The 22,266-nt window shown below is 34.8% G+C and overlaps 1 long non-coding RNA gene across 1 annotated transcript; it reads right to left on the reverse strand.

Moving 5' to 3' along the window:
- Nucleotides 1-13,064: 13,064 nt before the first annotated feature.
- LOC118764815 lies at nucleotides 13,065-22,147 on the reverse strand. The gene is made up of 2 exons (XR_005000627.1): nucleotides 21,680-22,147; nucleotides 13,065-14,452 (listed from the first exon to the last, which is right to left on the reverse strand). It is a non-coding gene; the product is annotated as an uncharacterized LOC118764815 (long non-coding RNA).
- Nucleotides 22,148-22,266: the final 119 nt, after the last annotated feature.

Genomic DNA, 22,266 nt, shown 5'->3' on the forward strand with positions numbered 1-22,266 from the left:
AAATGCAAAATTTAAAGCAAACAGCTATAAGATGAAATATTGCAAAGCAGTTGTTAACATAAATTATATTTAATATTAAAAAAACAGTGATCAACAAATGAAGAATATTAACTATAAAAAGACAGTGAAACATAAGCTGCAATAATAAGAACATATCTTACTACTGCAAAGATTTCAACATCAAAATAGCAACTGAAATGGGCTTAAAACAAAATATTATTATTAGTAAAGAAGCAGGAAAAAACACATAACAATAATAAATTTGTAAGTAAAGAGCAATGGAAATTTTTCTATAGCTTATATGACACACAAATAGCAAAGTGATGTAGATATTCAAATATACAATGTTTGCCAAGAAGAAATTCAAATGAGAGGTTAGCTATGTTTATGCTCGAGCATAAACTGTGGTTTAGTCATGAACACTTCACTTTGACTGGGCATAGTATTAGAAGAGGTTACTGTCTTTCATTCCACATGGGTACTAGAAGGCCAGAATAAACATGTACTTTTTAAAATAATATCAAGGATACATATATATATATATATATTTCATGTCTTTGGAGAGTCATTATACCAATATGTGCTGACTAACACCACTTCTTTTGAATACCTAACCAACTAATCAATTAATTGTTTAATGTGCTGCTTAAACAATACAAAAATGAAGTACACATATATTAATATGTATATATATATATTGTATACATATGAGAGAGAAACCACTATGTGGATGCCCTTATGCTAGAAGTAAGTCCGCTATGGTCGCACCACTAAGAAATGTTCTCAAATAAATTCAGCAAATAACCAAAACGTAATCGAGCTAGACAAAAAAAAAAGCCATAAAAATATGGATTATTCACATACGTTTCACTATCACCATATTACGTAATTTAACTACAAAAACAAAGCTATATTTATGTATAATGGTGTGCCTTCTCCTCCTACCCTAATAGCTTTGAAGTACAAGAACGCGATGCCACCATGAAAGTGAGCAAAGCTTACCTCTAAAACTTCGTGCAAACGACAAAATGCGGCAAAGGCATTCACAGGTATGTCATGCTTAAGCGAAGATTGATTTCTTTACTAAGTTTAATTGACTAAAGTCAATGAAGAATTTCAGTAATCTGTTTTTATTCTCCTCCTGTATATCCCCGTAAGTTGTCTTTCATATTATCCTATATTACTCACATAAGCATCACCAAAATGAACAAACTTTTAAAAACTCATATGCTTAAATGGTTACTCACAAGTAAAATTAATTAGCATTTATTTTATTTCATCAGGAAATGGCTACAGAGAGAGAAGCTTGCCTAACTGCAGATAGAACAGCCCATCAAAGAGCAAGGCAAGCAGAGATAGCAACAGACAGAGAAGCTTGCCTAACTGCAGATAGAACAGCCCATCAAAGAGCAAGGCAAGCAGAGATAGCAACAGACAGAGAAGCTTGCCTAACTGCAGATAGAACAGCCCATCAAAGAGCAAGGCAAGCAGAGATAGCAACAGACAGAGAAGCTTGCCTAACTGCAGATAGACAGTCACACCAACACATGAGAAAAGCTGAAAACGCACCTGCAAGAAGGCTAAGACAGATATTTTACAGAAGTGCATGAGCAGCAGCCAAAGCAACTAGGAACATTGTCTGGCTCAAGGCTGTCTTCAGCTTTGACCTTACTAATGATTATGGCAGCAATTCGAAGGTCTCCATTGGGAGAATAGATAATGTCTGCACATTCTGCAGGGCTATTAAGTGGCCAGGTGAGCCACCAGCCATGTATTGTACAGGAGAAAAAGTGAGACTGGAAGCATTGCAAGCTCCACCAGACATACTGAGGCAGTTGCTTCCAGATGACACCCCAAAAGCCAAGAACTTTCATAGTAAAATCTGGAAGTACAATGCATCATTTATAATGACATCCTTTGGTGTAGACAATGGCTTGATGGACCGAGGTTTCTTCACAATCTATAAGATCCAAGGGCAGTGCTATCACTGCTTGGGTAGCCTGCAACCACTGTCAGATGAAGAACCCAAGTAAATTCAGATGTTTTTCATGGGTGGTGCCAATGATGAAATTAACCAGCGCTGCAAGCTCAGCTCAGGTGTCGACAGATAATAGCAGACCTCCAGACTATGCTACATGCAACTCACCCCTATGTCCACAGCTTCAAGTATGTTTTGGAGTGAACGGAGATCATGCCTGATCTCAAAGTGATTATCAAGGCTGACAGGCGACCAGCTGGCGAACATGACCAGCAGTTCAATACACCTGCAACAAATGAGGTTGCAATCATTCTGGTTGGAGAAGAGCATGGTAAATGTGACATAATCCTGAAGCACCACGACAACCACTTACCATCCATTAACGAGACATACAGATCATATGATTGCTTGCAATAGCCTTTGATGTTTCCACATGGAGAGGATGGGTATAATTTTGAGCTGCACCAAGTAGACCCAGTAAATGGACAGGAGACCAACAAACATATTTCTTGCAAGGATTTTTAGGCCTGTGATTTGTTGCAGAAATGTGAAAACATGATCTATTTTGAAGAGAACTGTGACAGGTGATGAAAGGTGGATCATCCATAAAAATGTGAAGTGCAAACGATCATGGGGGAAGCATGGTGAACCACCACTAACAATCTCCAAATCAGGGGGCTTCACCCAAAGAATGTTATGCTTTCAATTTGGTGGTATTGTCTTCCCACAGACAAGGCCATCAATTTGGATGTGTACTATGACCAGCTAGACAAATTAAATGCAGTGATCAACCAGAAGTGTCCAGCACTTGCTAATTGTTAGGGCATTGTCTTTCAACACAATGCCAGACCACACACTTCTTTGCAGACATGGCAGAAATTATTGTGTGACACCCTCCATCTAGAACCTTCAAATTTCCACCTGTTTTGGTCTCTTTAAAATTTGATGAATGAACAAACCTTCAACTTTGAAAAGGATGTAAAAATTGGGGGAGTTTTCGTCAGTAAACACAGGAAGTCCTTTGAGCAGGGAATGTCGTATTTTCACTTCATTAGTATGGTGGAAACTGTAGAAATACTCAGTATAAATAACTGAAACAGTATTAAATTAAAATCACCATTTGTGCACAAGCCTCAGTCACATAATTACTGCAGCAACAATGTTCAGCTCACTTCAGTATATATTGTGCTTTAACACAAACCTATGAAGAGATTTTATCTCAAACAATTCTACAGTAGAAGGCCTTCAAACTGTGTGTATAAATTTAGTATGATACACAGATGAAGATTTTAATTTAATGCTATTTTATAGATCTGCTTTAACATGTATATGTTTAAGGTGGTGAGCTAGCAGGGCCATTAGCATGCTAAGTAAAATGTTTAGTAGCATTTCATCTGCTTTTACATTCTGAGTTCAAATTCCACTGAGGTCAACTTTGTCTTTCATCCTTTCAGAGTTGATAAAATATGTACAAGTTGAGTACTAGGGTCAATGTAATCAACTTACCTTCTCCCACAAAATTGCTGGCCTTGTGCCCAAATTTGAAATCAACACCAAATTACGTTTAAGGTGATAAGCTGGTAGAATTGTTAGGACGCTGGGGAAAATGTTTGGCAGCGTATGGTCTGTCTTTACATTCTGAGTTCAAATTTTCAAAGGTCAACCTTGCCTTACATCCTTTTGAGGGTCAATAAAACAAGTGGAATTCTGGTTTAAGCACACCATATAACCCATAAGAGCTTATATTATTTTTTGGAATTTTCAGAAAATTTTTCGGATTTGTTCTACACATGGGAATTCATACAATTTTGCAAGAAAAACAAAAGAGTTTTAAAAATGTTTTCCCTGCCTAAACTCTAAAATTTCATGTTTTTGAGATTTTTTTATTTTTAATCAAAGTTTTAAAATACAGACAGTCTGAATCTGCTATTTGTTTCTGCTTATAATTTCAAAATAATTTTCAGATGAAAAAGTGTTAAGGGATATTTGGCTGCTATTTTTAGCACATCCCATGAAAACTTGGTACTTTTTTCATTTCTTAGTCATTCTGAAGACATGTACTGTTTTTCAGTATTTTTCTCCCATAAACATATTTAATGGAATGATGAAGTACACAAGGTTGGTCTATTGCTTGGATTTAAGCAAATTCTTCAAGTGGTGAGTAACTTTGCCAGAATTTTTGATTTAGAAATTATTTCAAGAAGAAAAAAAAATTTGCAAATTCGTAATTCCCGCTTTTCAAAAAAAAAAACAACATAAAATTCAATTAAAATTTTAATTATCTTTCTAGAAGTGTAATCTTCCATGTTTAAATCAGAAATCTAAAGAAATTGTCAGCAAAAATTAAAATATATAAATGTTGCGGTCAGTTAAGAGTGCTTATTCTGAAATTCTGCAAACTTGCAAGTAAAATAATACTAACTACTGATTAACTGATGTCTTAAATTCAATATCATCAATTTTTAATTCGAACTGCTATTTCAGAGATACCTTGACAAAACTGAACACAGAGCATGAAACTAAATTGATTCAACTATAATCTTAAAAAGACAAGATAATAACAACTACAATATCTTTGATGTTTCCTCAATCAGGAACTAAACATGAAATTTGAGGAACTGACCAGCACAAGGTTGAACACTAAATATTTTTGAATTGTTTGATTCAGACCTTTTAAGTAATATTAGCCTTTCACTAATGAAGTTTTCTTTCTCTCATTTATTTCTTAATAACTTTCAAATTGTTTTCTGTTTAAGATGGAGTTTGAATTATTTAATATGTAAACAATTCTATATTCAGACATCAATAGATGTAGATAACTGCATCATAATCCATTCATCACTACTTGGGTATGTAAAGAGAAGCCTAAATATTTAACTATACAATATACTATATATATATATATATATATATATATATATATATATATACATACATACATACACACATGTTAGAAGTAAATAGACACCCCATAAAACATCGTTTTCTGTTTATTCTAACTTGTAAAGGTTTATATTTTGTATTAATTGACATTTTTATGTTTCAATTTCTATATGTGACTCTTGAATCATGCCAAGTACAAAAGAAGCCTTGGAACTGTCTGAATTTCAAAGAGGCCATATTGTGGGTCATTCTGAAGGCGGATATAGTCAGTGTAAAATTGCAGAAAACCTTGGGATCCTGCTTTCTACAGTTAATAGAGTGATTGTGCAATTCACCAGAGAAGGGAAGAAGTCCACATCAACCAGAGCCCTCTGACAGCACCCTTCTCTTTGCTAAGAGAAGTGTGGAGGATAATCCTCGTTGCAAGACCTCTGACATAGCAGAGCAAGTTGATGTCAGTCCCAGAACATCTGTCAGGTATCTCCACAAACTTGGTTACTATGGCAGAGTAGGAAGAAGGAAGCCACATCTTTGACCAGCCAATATAAAGCAGAGAAAAGATTGGGCCAGTGAGATGGTGGAGAGGCCATTAGCATTTTGGGACACTGTCATATTTTCTGATGAGTCCAGATTTGCTGTGTTTCTAGTGGTCGAGTGTGGGTCTGGAGACTCTGTGATCAAGAATTTGATGTGAAAAGATTGCAACCAGCAATGAAACACACCAGCTATTCTGTGATGGTCTGGGGAACAATTTGGAGCAATGGTTGAACAGAGCTGGTGGAGTGTGAGGGAAAGATAAACTCAAATAAATATGTGTCCATATTGCAGAAAGAACTCCTTCCAAACATCTCCAGTGGTGAAATGATTAAAGACTCTCTATTTATGGAAGATGGGATTCCTTGTCACACGGTTAAAATGACCCAAGATTTGTTAGAAAAGAATGGCATTAGAAAGTTTCCATAGCCAAGCCAGTCACCAGATATGAACCCTTTAGAACACCTCTGGGGAATAATGGACAGGACATTTCACAAACAGAACAAGAAAGCATCTTCAAAGCCAGATCTTTTGAGATTATTGCTTAAAACTTAGCAAGAAATTCTGCAAGAGAATATTCACCATCTGATCAGTAACATGCCTAATGTACAAAATATGATCTTTAACTTCAATTAAGTAAATTCATTATATTACTCTTCATACCAAAATATATTAAAAAACATATTTCACACGGCATGTAAATTACCATGATAATAAAAAAAAACTGGATTTATGATAAAGATGAATCTATATAACAGTGAAAGTATGAAACTGAAATAATTATAAGCAAAGATAATTTGCATTATGATACACATATGAGAATTAAACAAATTATTACTAAATTATTTTTGATTGATAACTTGTAAATTTATAAAAATTATCATTCATAGATTGAATTATTGCATAAAGACATTAGTATTGGGTCATCCCATAAATAATGTGATTTTGTAATACTTCTTTTATTTTTCAAAATTAAGATAAACAAAGTTCTTTTTTAATCTAAATGTACTCTCCTTCATTTTCTACAACACTCTTCCATCTATCCGGTAGATCTGTAAGGCCCCTCTTCTAAAATTCATTTGTCCATGATGGAAAATACTCCTCCAGACCTCATCTACAGAATTCATATTTTTTCTGTCCAAATGATTTTGAAGACTGCAGAATAAATGATAATCAGATGGGGCAATGTCCAGCAAATATGGTGGGTGGGACATCCTTTCCCATTCAAACTACTCCAGCCTTTAGAATGTCATCCTCGCTGCATGCAGCTGATCATTATCCTGATGGAAGAACACCTTTCGTCTTGAAACCAAAGATGGTCTTTTTCTTCTAGTGCTGGCATTGATGAATGGTTGAATGATCAAATACAAGCTTCTCTGCTAGTTCCTCAACAGTTATGATGAGATTTTGTTCCACCAGGGTTTGCAGGACATCCTCATTGACCTTCCAGGACAAGGCTCATCTTCAGAATTTCTGGAACCACTGTTGACAATGGCTTACACTTATTATCTGATTTCCAAATACTTCTTTAACCCTTTAGAGTTTAGATTAATTTGTCAAATGTAATGCTTATCTGTTCACATTAATTTTGATTTATTCAGGTTCAAGTGGGGTGTCCACAATATTTGCTTGTAACTTTGTTCATTTTCTACATACAGAGTTGAAATTTTGCAAATGGGTGCTTATATGTCAGTGATTTATAGTTACGTAATTTTAGCAGATGTTTCTGATTAAATTTGACTTTTATGGGCAGGTAAATTTAATTAACAGGTGTAAAAACAATAACATTATGAATAAACACTAAAATTCATATTCTTAATAAATCTTACCTGTTTGATTTGTTACTAAAATTATCCCAGATGTCAACCACCAACAATTTTACATTTTTCAAGATGAGATACATTAATTTGAATTAATTAAAATATAGGTGTAATCAGTACAAAATTTTATTCTTTTTCTATATTTCATTCAAATGTTTTCATTGAAAATAAAGTACAAAACTCTTTTACTAATCAATATATCATTGGCTATGTACTCTTACACAATTTAACAAATTCATTTACATAACAGAATGTATCTAATAAAAAAATCTCATTAACAGGTGAGACAAAGGTGAATACAGGTGTATAACATACTGAAAATTAATATGTATTTCTCACTTTCACATATTATTTATAATAAAACGAAAAGGAATATACAAAATAATATAGTTATGACATATTTCTGTCATGAAACTGCCCAAAGCACCCGTTACACAAGGGCACTTTGCAAAAGGAACACATAAATGAAGTCTCAATCTGATACCCTTTTGCAGTTTTTCTTCCATTTATCTTTTTGACTTTATGAAAGTCAATATTTTCTGTTGACATCCACCTCAGTTAATTTTGCTTTCTAGAAAAAAAGCCCTCACATAACTGAGATGCAATGTCAACCCAAAATTTCAAGTGGTCGTAGTCCTTTGGTGGCGGAGGTAACTTGTGGCTTTTTACATATACAATATATCAATTTACTATAGTTAAATTAACTAAAAACCACAAAAAGTACCTCCACCATTTCTTCCCAGGTCGACCAACTGGGTAATATGCCTGATATTGGTTGGATTTAAACAAAAATTCATTAGGGGTTTCCCCTCAGTGCCAACACCAGGTTGTTCATTAGAAGACAGAAATAAAATCTGTCTTTTGTCTTTGAAAGCAGTAGCTAATAAATTTTCATTTTGCATTTGTAAAATGCCCCCACTTTTTAAAATTTTGTTTTCATTTCATGGGGTAAACCTTTACGGTTTTCCACCACTGATGGAAAAAAAATAGTCAAAATAGAGGTGTCGGTGCTGATGGTGAAATGGTTCAGTAAGAGACCATACCACATCATGTCCTAATCCATATGGTCTGTTTCCATTATATTTTTTACCTGTGTAAACATCAAAGTTTACACAATACCCAGTCTCTGATTCACAAACTTCCCATACTTTGATCCCCCATTTAGTAAGTTTGGCAGGCATGTACTGCCGAAAATGTACTCTGCCCTTATAGCCTATCATGGCTTCATCTACACTGAGATTTTTCCCAGGTAGATACACAGTTTTATAATCATTAACAAGTAAATCAATTACAGGACGTACTTTGGGTTGTTTTTGCCGGAGGCATTAGCAGAATCAGTTAAATGTAAATACTAAGATATTTTCGAATACCTCATCTTCGACATTATACTTGAGATATATGGATCACCATACCTTATATGAGGACTCCAGTAGTTCCACAGTCAAGGAAGCTGTTTAACACCAAACATAATATTAATTGTGAAAAACACTCTCATTTCTGCAGTGTAAGTTGGCTGCCATAGTGGATCGTTTCTTCCACAAATAGAAATTAAACATTGGGCATATTTGTTTGCTTCCTCCACAACATTTTCAAAAAACTTTCTGGTAAAAATAAAAATAGATAGTCCAATGGTTGAGCATCAGGAGGTAAATTGTGTTGTGGACCAGTGTTTTCTGTGAAATCAGGAATAGTGATTGGTGTTGTAATCTTTGACCACGATATTATTTTCATCACTTTCATTCTCAAAATCTTCCTTGTCTGATGAATACTCATTAATATCGATATCAGATTCATCCAAAGACAAAATACTCTTGTTTTCATTTATATTTTCTATATCATCAAGAGTAAAATTTTCAAAGTCAGAATCGCTACTTGCTGATGCCATTTTTTAAAAACTAAGGTACAGACTTCTCTTCAAATGTTGAAAAAACCACGTGGGCTAAACAATTTCACAATATTTATACTTGCATTATTCATCTCGCATTATCTCAAAGCTATGAGAATTCAAAAACGTGATTTGTTTATTTTTTTAGCGATTTTGTAGAGCAGTCGGATATGGATGGCTTGAACAAATAAAGGGGAATTAATTTTGGCCGGCTACAGCTGGTTTGAACACTAAAGGGTTGATATTCCTTGCACTTTCCATTGCATTGTTGCCATTAAGCAAAATATGCCGAATATACTCCTTTGTCACTCCATTATAACTTTGAAAAAATAACTGTTATAATCGAACTGCATTCTTCAAAACTTGCACTAAGAATAAGTACAAGTTAATATTACCACCTGCTTTTATAGCAAGTTGATGCAGATAGTTTATCCTGTCCCTCTCCAACTTTTCATGCAACTGAAAAAACCGCATTATCTATGGGATGACCCAATATTTGTAAACAACTGTTTTGTTGAAATTGAGTGTACGATAATTTAACTTGATTAATATAACTTAATTTCGATGAACTAAAATTTCTTGTGATAAAAGCATGCCACAGAATGTACAACATATTCCAATATTTTTGAGCAACAATGCTGGTTTCATACTTTTTAGGGTTTATTATAACAGTCTATAACCCTTTTGAGCATGCACATTTTTCAATTCTAGTTTCATACTTTTTAAGGCAACGCTTGTAATACTTTATATATGTACCATATTTCTCCTAATGGTGTAGCAGCCTCTAATAAACTGACACCTGAACACTGATCAATTGAAATAGTGAGACTGTCACAATATTAAAAAATGTACAATAAAATCGATAACAATTGTCATATTTGTTTATTATCATACGGAGAGATAAAATGCTTACAAGAATCTGATCAAGTGACATGACTTTCCAATATTATAACAACAATCGTCATAGAAGCTGCAAACCTCATAAAAGTCAAAACAATGGCAAGACCAGATTCGTATTATCCTAACAAATTCAGAAATGTGTTTAAGCTATTCAAATAAAGCACTATATAGAGATAAAAAGTTAATCTCGCCACCTCTGTCACATTTCCTGTCTGAATGTCAAGTCCTTCATCAAATAATGCTTGTTGCTTTATATCGGCCATGAAAATTAATTTCATTTCAATTTAATTTGATTTTTCCAAGAACAACATGTAGTTTAGACGGGAAAGCTATACACTGCTTGGAAAAGACAGCATTGTCAATGATGACCCATTTGTCCAGGTTGCAAATGATGCTGGTGTAGTGGCCAGAGTCTGCACTAGCCAATATGTGCAACACTGAACCAATCAATCAGATTCTCTGGCCATAAATATTCTACTTATGAGAATAATTCATCAACTCCGAATTAATCCTGACCATCTGATTGTCTATATATTTGAATCTGTTCAAATAAACAACCAGGTAACACATAGCTTTTGGGAACACATGGCTCACGATACCAGTGTGCCACACAGACTGATAATTGAAGCCTCATTTTTGAGCAAGCACTTGTGTACATGAACATCTGTTTAACATTTTCAGGCATCAAATGATAAATGTACTTCCAAAAATCCTGCACACACTGCTGAGTACCATCTTTAAACCTGCCACTGATATTTCTCAAGTTGGCTACCGATTTAGTTCCAGATGAAGATGTGAATTTCACAAATGACAATATCATTACTGGACTGCATGTCTTTGGCCAACAAAGGCAGCTGGCAGATAACCTGTATCGTGTTCTTCACAAAACAAGCATTTCTCTTGTTGATCAGCAAAATGTAGGCTTTGCAACCACATTGTCAAATCCAACCTTTTTCAATTTCAGCAAGTTGATGATTTCACTGTCCATATTGATGGCAACTTTACTCTTCTTAGCCATCTTTTTAGCCAGTTTAATAATTTTAGGCCTCATGTTACACAATGGAAGTGGCTCCATATCAATGTGCTCTCTCAAATAGTTATATTCTTTCCAAGTGCTGAAATCACACATGATCAAATTCAATGGCTCAAGATCAATCAAGTGAACATTGCACAGTTTGCGAGCCCTGGATAAGGACACAAGCCATACCGTCGGAGAAAATGCCATTACTCAAATCAACAATGACACCATTGACACTTATTCCCTGTGATTTGTGGATAGAAATTGCATATGCAATACACAAGGGAAATTGATCTCTAGTGATGAACACACAAGGTAACAATTTGTAAAAAAGGCGTTGACAGTTTTGACGGAAAAAACTTTGTTTAAACTATAAAAAAAAATGCCAATGGAAGTAATCTTTCCAAATTCGTAGTTGTGTTTCTTGACAGTTCCCATTGCATCATTGCACAAACTACTGTCCACATCCATGTTGTGCTTAAGCATTATTCAAACATTAATGCCAGCTTTAAGGATGCTTTCAAGACCAGCAGTATCAGATGATTTTTTTCACCTTGGAGGTCAACTTCTTGCTTTTAGTTTTCTTTTTCTGACCTTTGATTTGCCATATACTGGAATCAACAGCCGCAATCTCGACAGTACTAATGCCAAGTTTATCAAGCATAACATTGTTAAGCTCCAATACTGACTCGTTCAGAGGCATAATACAAACAATACTGAAATCAGTTGTCTGAGTCAGCTCACACATTTTGTAAGCAACCTGTTCAAGAGAAGCTTCGCTGTTGGGTTCAATTCTAAGCTCATTAAGAACTTGGATGTCAGAGTCAAGTGGTGAACCCAATTTGATTCGGCCAAGCATGTTTGTATAATTCTCCATATTGTCTTTCAGATGCATGTTAACTGTCAACTCATCATAGTCAAAGAATCTCCACAAGTGGTGGCTGCTAATGTCTAAGCACGCTCTTTGGGTATCGTGGTGACTGATTCTTTTAAACACCATTTAACAGGTGGTAATTGAAATAAATCACCAAAGACAACCACGTTTATGTGTCTGAAAGGCGAACTCTGTCGTATAGATTCAAACAGTTGGCACAATCTCAAGTGAATAAAAGCCAGCTGTGACAGACCATGCAAACCACATCAATTATAATCAGTCTCATATACTGAAGCATCATCCACAACAGTTTTAGATTGTCTTCTGATAGTTCCTCATACACAGGAGTTATGACATGCTGCACTTTGAGTTTTAGCAATCAATAAACAGTCGTTCTATTTAGTTGGAAAGCAGCCATTCCTGTTGGTACTCGAGCCATTGTCATTTGGGTACTGAATTTTATCGGCCAGTGCATTTATCAAAAAAACTTTTGTCCATGCCACCAACACCAGAAACAAATTTCAAAACTTGTGCGTAGTCATCACAATGACATCGCAGATAAGGTCTGTTGTTGTCCCAGTGATTGTTTTGGCTCAAACTTTAATCACATGACCACAATAGTACCAACTATAAGCACACATGCACAGAAGGCATCCAAAAATTCATGCAGATCCGGCCAAAAGTACTGCACAAGACAAAGTTAGGAACAAGTGGGCCAGGCAATATTTTTCGTCTATAGCCATCAAGTCTGAACATTTTGTAGACCAAAATTGTTTGGAAACACAGACATTGGCTATCATCATATTCAACCTTCCCTCTAGTTGCCTGTCATTATCATCAAGCTGCCTTTTAAAACTTGCTTATAGTCATGTGGTTGTTTTTGGTGGTCTTCATAATGGCATATATACTAGATTCAATACCTCACCTATCAGCCTTATCAACAGAAAACATAAGATATTGTATATCTTGCCAAAATCTAGAGTCTGTATGATTCTGTCTGTTTCTCAGCAACATGTAAGGTTTTACAGAGCTGAACGGTCAGTTATCCATGGACATGCCAAATTGACCAGTTTAGTCACTTGCTCAGCACTTATGTTTGTGTCCTTCATTCCAAAATAATAAAAACTTTAAAATTAAGCAGGACAAAAAAGTGATAAACAATTGCAATTTTGAAAAACATTTTATTTGTAGAATTATAATATCTGGTATTTAAAGTGGAGAAGTACACGCGCACACACACACACACACATATATTGATTTTGAACTGGTACCCAAAAGAAGATGTTTTATAAGTTTTGGAGGCTCAATTATTGGTAAATGGACTTTACCTTTAGAACAAAACATACCTAATGATTCTTTGTCCCACTTTCTAGCACCACACTTTTCACATGTTTTGCATATAGAGCCCAGGGAGACAATTTTTTCAGATGCATAATTACAATTAGGATCATAATTGAATGCTACCTACTGATTTTCTCTGGAAAGCTTTCACCATTTTAGTTGTATTTTTCAGTTGCTTTCACTTTCTTGTTTTCTATTTATTCTACCTTTTTCTCTCCATTTTTTTGCAATCATATTACTTCATCTTTTTTACTTTCTTGTACTTTTTTTTATTTCTATAATTTTCTTTCTTTCTCTCCAATCTTATTTCCCTATCTTTATCATCACCTTGTTCTCTTGTCCTCATCTTATATTTCCTCATTTTTTGCAACCTAACTTTCCAATGGTTTTTACTTTCTTCTACAATTTTCATATAAAGTGCTTGAATTCTCATTCTTTAGTCTTTTTTTACTGTGATGTGATATTTTATTTTCTTCTACATTTCTTTCATGCTCATGATTATTTATGGCAGAGCATCATAGTGGCCGTTGTCAAATTTGCCACTATATAACACTGAAATCTTCTTTTCTGTAAATGTTCAACCAAAAAACGGTGAACAGAGGAAGAATAATTTCACCCTCATTTTTATGATGAACCTGAATTGCAACATTGTACAATTCATTAATGGCAGCTAATTCAACATTACCACCATATGTTCCATCCTTAATCATGTATGCTTGATGTTCCTGCATTGTACTATTTGGAATAAAAGAATGAAGATACTTCCAATTATTGTATATGTATCATACAAACTCTTCCCAAAGAGTTTGATAATTTCTGTTGTTTTTGAGCTAGAGTGAAACATCTCTGAACATACAGTTACCATCACCCATGACTTTATTAAAGGGATGAATTAATAAATTAATGTAATTGTTGAATATTTTTCAATAAATTCAATAAGGGACTTCACCTTCAGTTTAAAATTTAGATGGTTTTGTGAACAGAATGTGACAGAAAAATACAACACCAAAAGGGATAAGATACTAAATGATAGCAATTTCTCCTTCAGAAATCTGTCTTTCTAACTTTGAGATGGATAAATGAGTGATTATAATTTTGTAAATAATAAAAACAAATTTAATAAGGTACTTCACCTTCAATGTTGACTTCAAACATCATCCTCGTGAAAAGAAAATTGATTTGACTCTGAGCATTTAACAGACAATAACTTCATTATCATCTGTTCATAAATGGAAAAAAAGAAAACTTTGGTTATTTCCAGATAATTTCAGTTTAAACGTTGTCAAATACTTGTCTATAGATTTGTGAATGTGTATATTACAGAGAGAGAGACAGACAGACAGACAGAGAGCGAGAAACAGAGAGAAGAATGCGAGCGAGATAGAAAGAGACTGAAAACGCACGCAGGTGTATCTCTGAATGACAACTATATTAACATTACTATCCCACTGCCACTCCATATTTGTTGCTTATACAACTCTATCCTCCACTTCCCTGATATCAGTTACACTCCGTGCCACTGTTTTCCCTTACACTATTGCTAAGGATGACGAAAATGATACCACAAAATTCTCCATCAAAGACAGCTACATGCCAAACTAAAACAATCACTCATTGGTTGATTGAATTGAAAATTAACCAATAAAATGTTATCATCATGCAAACCTTAACGGCCCCCTTACACTTTTATAGGTAAGCTAGGCGTATATTGTCAGGACACAGTGAGATTTGACTATAGCATTTTGTTGTCAGTCACTGCATGCTTGACAGATGGAATAATATAACTATTGGCTTACTCTAATTTATTTACTTCTGTAAAACTAAGTAAAATTCTGATACTTCTTTCATTTATATTTTATTATCTTTTTATCTAAGAAACAATATAGTTTTTAATAATAGTAGCTTTACGCATTTGTTTATTTGATTTACGGCGGTATTTCCTCTGATAAACTAAATTTGTGTTTTTTACTTGTTATTTACTTAGTATATTGTTTATATTAGTATGAATAAATAAATAAATACGAATAACTATTATATATTATACTAGCAGTATCGCCCGGCGTTGCTCGGGTTTGTAAGGGAAATAACTATATAAGCATTTTTAGAGAGTTACTTCCCTTATAGATGCCAATTCGGGCTTTCTTAGCCATTTCTGTTTTGGTGTCTTCAAGCCATGAAGTCGTTCTAAAAGAACGCTGGTCTCCTTGACAACGCTTTATGACGTTGATTTCCTTACACTCCCGTCCCCACAGCTTCAGAAGGGAGGGAAGAAGGGGGAGAAGCAAACAGGTGCAGGTGTGACCATGGACGCCAACTCCGCCGCCATCGACACACGAAAAATTATGCATTAAAATGGAATAAAAAAATGATGTTAAATTATTTTTAAAATCGTAGACTCATCATAGACGCGCGCTCATACCCGGACGGGCTCGATATGAATCACGACTATAAGATACCCGAATTTGGTTAAACTGCACCGCAAAATGTGGGAGTAGTTAGGAATCTAAATCGAAGGGGACAGACACTCACACAACTACAGTTTTATATATATAGATATAATTATATATCTTTTTGAATAATTATGCATATATGAATATTTTTTGTAGTACCTATAATATTTAGTAGATATAATCATTGTTTTTTTTTTAACTTGTATACACATACAAATTTATAGAATAAAAATATTGGATTACCTTAATTTATTTCCTTCTGTAAAACTAAGTAAAATTCTGATACTTAATTTACATATATATAATTATCATTATTATGTAAGAAATGGTATAGTTTATAATAATCGTAACTTTATACACTTGTTTAACATTGGCGTATTTGGTAATAATTTTTGAATGAATGTATTATTGATTAAGAATTTTTTAATGAATTTAGTGTCTGAATTAAATATATCCTTATTTATTTATCATTTTTCATCATAATATATAGTAATTTTAAATAGAGTGTATTTCCAACTCTACCATAATTTTTTAATATAGTACATATAATATAGGTATAAATATTATATAATAAGATGGCCAGTGATTATTTTCAATTAACATTATTGGAGATCCATGACTGTTGTAAATTTTCTTTACTTAGTTATTTTATCCATTTTGAAGATAACCCTGAAACTCCAATGCTCATGCTTATAGACAAAAGTATATTTTGTATCAGTCAATTTTATAATTTAGGAATCCTTGCTTGGAATTTTTGTCTGTTTCTTTTAACAAATGCCCTGAGGAGACTTATGTGCATAAATGTGATTTTTTTAATAAATTCACAAGTAGATATGAGTTGAAACAAATTGTTGGTTTTATATTTGTTTCAATTATTTGTTATATTATGTTATATGATATTATACTATGTATTCTTATATTATATTATATTATATTATATTATAATGCAAATAAATTTTTGTATATTGAAATTATACTCTTTCATTTCTGGAATTCAACTGAGGTACCAGTGAAAATTGGATGTTTACCATCCCTTTGAAGGAATTGTTTTATGTTTCGCTTGATTTAGAATTATATATATATTAAATACATATATTATATATTTAAAAACACCATCCAAGCGTGGCCGTTCGCCAGCCTCATCTGGCACCTGTGTCGGTGGCACATAAAAAACACCATCCGAGCGTGGCCGTCTGCCAGCCTCGTCTGGCACCTGTGTCGGTGGCACATAAAAAACCACCATCTGAGCGTGGCCGTTCGCCAGCCTTGTCTGGCACCTGTGTCGGTGGCACATAAAATCACCCACTACACTCTCGGAGTGGTTGGCGTTAGGAAGGGCATCCAGCTGTAGAAACACTGCCAGATCTGACTGGCCTGGTGCAGCCTTCGGGCTCCCCAGACCCCAGTTGAACCGTCCAACCCATGCTAGCATGGAAAGCGGACGTTAAACGATGATGATGATGATGATATATATATATATATCATCATCATTTAACGTCCGCTTTCCATGCTAGCATGGGTTGGACGATTTGACCGAGGACTGGAGAACCAGATGGCTGCGCCAGGCTCCAATCTGATCTGGCAGAGTTTCTACAGCTGGATGCCCTTCCTAACGCTAACCACTCCAAGAGTGTAGTGGGTGCTTTTACATGCCACTGGCACAACGGCCACACTCGAAATGGTGTTTTATACGTGCCACCTGCACAGGAATCAGTCCAGTGGCACTAGCAACAACCTCGCTTGAATGTTTTGTTCATGTGCCACCAGCACAAGTGCCAGTAAGGTGACGCTGGTAACGATCACACTCAAATGGTGGTTTTGACATGCCACCGGCACGGAAGCCAGACAGCTACTCTGGCAGTGATCCCGCTCGGATGGAGCTGTTATCGCTCCACTGGCACGGGTGCCAGTCATCGAATTTGGTTCAATTTCGATTTCACTTGCCCCAACAGGTCTTTGCAAGCAGTTTTGTGTCCAAAGAAGGAAAGGTATATATATATATACACACACAAATATTCTTTTATTCTTTAATTTGAATCAGTCATTTGACAGCATCCATGCTGGAGCACTGCCTTAAGTCCAACAAATCAACCCCAGGATTTATTCTTTGTAAACCTAATATTTATTCTATCGGTATCATCATTCCCAAACCGTTTACTTATAGGGACGTAACTACACCAACATTGGTCAAGCGATAGTGAGGGAACAAACACAGACACACAAACATATATATAAATATTTATATATATATATATATATATATATATACATATACATATATATATATATACACATATATATATACATATAAATATATGAGTAATTGAATGAATTATCTTATTAAGGATAATTCGAAAGATAACCGATACCTGGGTAGCAAATTCACATCAGAAAGAACACGGTTGATGTCGACATCAAAATGCACAAAAAACTTTTAGCAGACCGCTCTCAAGGAGCCCATGGCGGTAATGAGTGTCTCTTTATAATGAGTGACGTCAGAGTGGCTGAATGTAGAAGAATCTAGAAGTTTCTAAAGGTTCAAGAGTTCAAACGAAGTAGGAGGAGGGAGGCATAAGAATAGTAAGGTGAGAGAGTGCAGGTCAAAAGAATGGTGGGTTTAAATGATTTCTTTTGTGAATGAGTGCCTGTGTGTGTGACTATATAACTGTCTTAATGTGTATATGTGTGTGTCTGAATGCGTGATTGTGTTTGTGGATGGGTAGATGTCAGAAAACTGACAGCTGTGAGGTGAAAGATCTGTGTCTGTGTGTTCGATTATGTTTACTGTATAGAAAGGAAAGTGGATAGCGAAAGGGAGAAAGAATCGGGCGAGGTGAGAGGCAACGCAAGAATGGATAGTAGTAGTTGGGAATATAAGAAAATCTTTATGACTATTGGGGTGAAATATAGGAAAAAATTTATTTTGGAAATCGAGGGGTTATCTATATTAGTCACTATTTATATGAATGAAAGGTGTGTCTTTTCCAGTGTAAGCACCTGTAGGATCTTTCGACGATTGTGTTTATTAAAGGGCCTTTGGCGAACAAAATATGAAAAAGTTCGGAATTACAGATGCCACAAAATTTTCTGCCTTTATCAAACGGGAAGGACACCGACAAAATGGACCATTCGAGCTTGAACATAGTGTTATTGTTCTTCAGACGCCAGACTAATTTGCTTAGCCCCGTGCTGTGTTACTTTCTCTTATCTCTGAAAGTGGAATAATGGTTGGAGACCCTTTGGGCTAATTTAGAAGAGGTTGCACCAATATAGAAGTAGACATCGGTTCCAGAAGAGATTTTGCATTGGTAAGTGGTGTTTCTAATTTTGGAATTTTTGGATAAGAACTTTAATCTGTTGGGGTTGGTTTCCGATACTAAGACAGAGTTTTTATTGTTGTGATAGGTGTACAAATTGTTGCTGGCTTTGGCCACGATACTATTCATCTTATTATCATTACTATTAGTTGTAATATCGTCGGCAAATTCCCTGGCTATAGGAATGCTGCGATTGTTATCATCAATAATGTAACTGTTATTAAGAATGCTGGTACTATTACGACTAACACCACCACTGTTAATAATCTGGTTAATCTGCCTCCCTCCTCCTACTTCGTTTGAACTCTTGAACCTTTAGAAACTTCTAGATTCTTCTACATTCAGCCACTCTGACGTCACTCATTATCGCCATGGGCTCCTTGAGAGCGGTCAGCTAAAAGTTTTTTGTGCATTTTGATGTCGACATAAGTTCCTTGATTTTCCTGATGAGAAATCTGCATAATGTACTCCTTATTCCTTCGGAATTAGGAATATGCAGCCTTCGAAACATATGTCGAGAATAAAGGATATTTGTTAACTAGTCGTTCAACTCCATTCTTTCATATACTTATATATATATATGAGTGAAATATACACACACGTACATATGAGTGAAATTTTCACTCCCTTATGACAACCCATAGTTCTATCTCTAAGGAACTATTTTTGTAATATGCATGGTAAAATTTTGGAGGGAAAATTGCGGATTCAATTGTCTATATAGGTTTGGCCTATGCTTACTTTCTCCCACTATTCCGACGTTGCCTTCGCGGGAAGTAGAGGTACGTAGCATCTGAAAAATCTATTTAAATGGAGGGTCACGCTGATGAAAGACATGGAGTTTATATTCCTAATCTAGAAACACATTCATAAATAACCATTAGACTTTGCTTTCGTTATTTCTTCCTTTTGGTTTGTATATGTGAATTACAGGGATATGTCATATGTGGAGTCTCATTTGTAGAAAATAGAAATAAAGAGTCTTTGACTGCTTTTTCTAATTTTTCGGTATGTGGCTAAGCAACCTATTGCCTGCCTCTTTTATTTATATACAAAAATATAAATTGAATTTATATATATATATATATACATATATACGACGGGCTTCTTTCAGTTTCCATCTACCAAATCCACTCACAAGGCTATGGTCGGCCTGAGGCTGTAGTAGAAGCCACTTACCCAAGGTGCCACGCAGTGGGACTGAACCCGGAACCATGTGATTGGTAAGCAAGCTACTTACCACACAGCCGCTCCTATGTGATATATATATATATATATATATTATGTAATTCTGTTTATATAAAATGTTTAAAATAATAGCATGAAATTCAATATTTTGAAATGCTAGCACAAAATTCATTTATAGTAACGATATCAAAATAAGGAAATAATTATGAATAGATTGGTAGATAAAGTAATTAAAATATTTTTTATTATAAACATATTTATACGACATATATTACACATTAAATGATTGATTAATTAGTTTTCTTAGAATTTGAACTTGTACACATTAACCTAAAATAAATAGACCTTTACAGTTGTAGTGAAAAAACAACTTTTTAAAATTTAAATTGGTATCTTCCAGTTATACAAATAATAATTAAATACTAATACTTTTGACCACCAAAATGAACCTTCTACATCACAAATATGAAATGCAGGATAAGGTACTGTTTACACAAAATTGTCATTGATTACCAAGATGAATGAATTTAACAAGGATATATATATACAAACAATAAATTTTCTTACCAAAGTCAATCTACATAAATCAAAACCAGCCATGGATTACTGAGATGAATTTACCAAGGATATATATTACAAACTTTAAATTTTATTACCAAAGTCGACCTGCATAAATCTAAACCAGTAAATTTTAAATCTAATTTCAAAAATACTTTCTCATATCATCATCATCGTTTAACGTCCGCTTTCCATGCTAGCATGGGTTGGACGATTTGACTGAGGTCTGGCGAATCAGATGGCTGAACCAGACTCCAATCAGATCTGGCAGTTTCTACAGCTGGATGCCCTTCCTAACGCCAACCACTCCGAGAGTGTTAGTGGGTGCTTTTTACGTGCCACCGACACGAGGGCCAGTCTGGCAGTACTGGCAACGGCCACGCTCAAATGGTGCTTTTTATGTCCCACCTGCACAGGAGCCAGTCCAGCGGCACTGCCAACGACCTCGCTCAAATGTTTTTCCCCGTGTCACCAGAACAAGTGCCAGTTTCTCGGCCAAATAGATCAGTGTGAAAAGCCTGGTTATATAGCAAGTTCAACATTTACAAAACGATCTGCTCAAGCTTAATCTTTTCTACACCGCAGAAACATAGAGCTTAAAATCTGAATTTTTGAAATGCAGTATTTACAGTAAAGAATAAAGGTATGATTATGAGACAGACATAAAAATACATGGCTAATATCATTACTGAGGTACTCAAAATTGAAATTGCTTGATCACTTAATCAGAAAGCTACATAACAACCTGAGTGTTGGTATTCTGCCTAAAACTTCCCTAACAGATCACATGGTAGACAGCCTAAATATAGAGGATACCAGTCAACAATAGAGGTCAAAGAGGGTGGCGATGGTCCACCTAGTAGGCGGTAAAAGTATCATACTATTAATGAATTAAATCGGTTATTATTTTCCACTGTTGATTAAAGAACTTACTCGTATTTCTTGAAAATTTTCTTTTGTGATTTCGACCTCCAATTTATGTTTATCCAATTCAATCTTGTTTGTCGTTCTCCTTTTTTTTCCTTTTCTTTTCTTGCGATCTCAAGAAATCCAGTCTTCGAAAAAATAGGAACAGCGACTAAACAATTTACAATGAATCAACAATTGTATTCGTTTTAGTTTTCTTAAAACCGACAGTGAATTTTCCGGTTTAAGGCAGGTTCTTTTTATTAATTGGTCATTTACCATTAATGAAGCTCTTATAAAACATTTCCATTTTCTTTTCATCCACCTCTTGTCTCTCATCATTTGAACATGTCCGAACCAATTATATTTAAATTAATTTGTAATTTTCACAATGTCACCTTATGGATCAGGATTGACCTCGGGTAACAATACTCTCTAGTGATCAGAGGCGAGTTCTTGTGCACACTTCCGCTATATCACAACACGCCCTTCAATCTTGAAACATTCCGTATATTGTTTTTCTCTACATTTATATACACCGTGTTAGTAATAATTAATTTAAGAGACTGTTTATTAATCAGAAGGAAACAAATGAGAAATAGTTGAAAGGGCTC

Source organism: Octopus sinensis, linkage group LG9, assembly GCF_006345805.1.
Source record: "Octopus sinensis linkage group LG9, ASM634580v1, whole genome shotgun sequence".
Taxonomy (NCBI): Eukaryota; Metazoa; Mollusca; class Cephalopoda; order Octopoda; family Octopodidae; genus Octopus; species Octopus sinensis.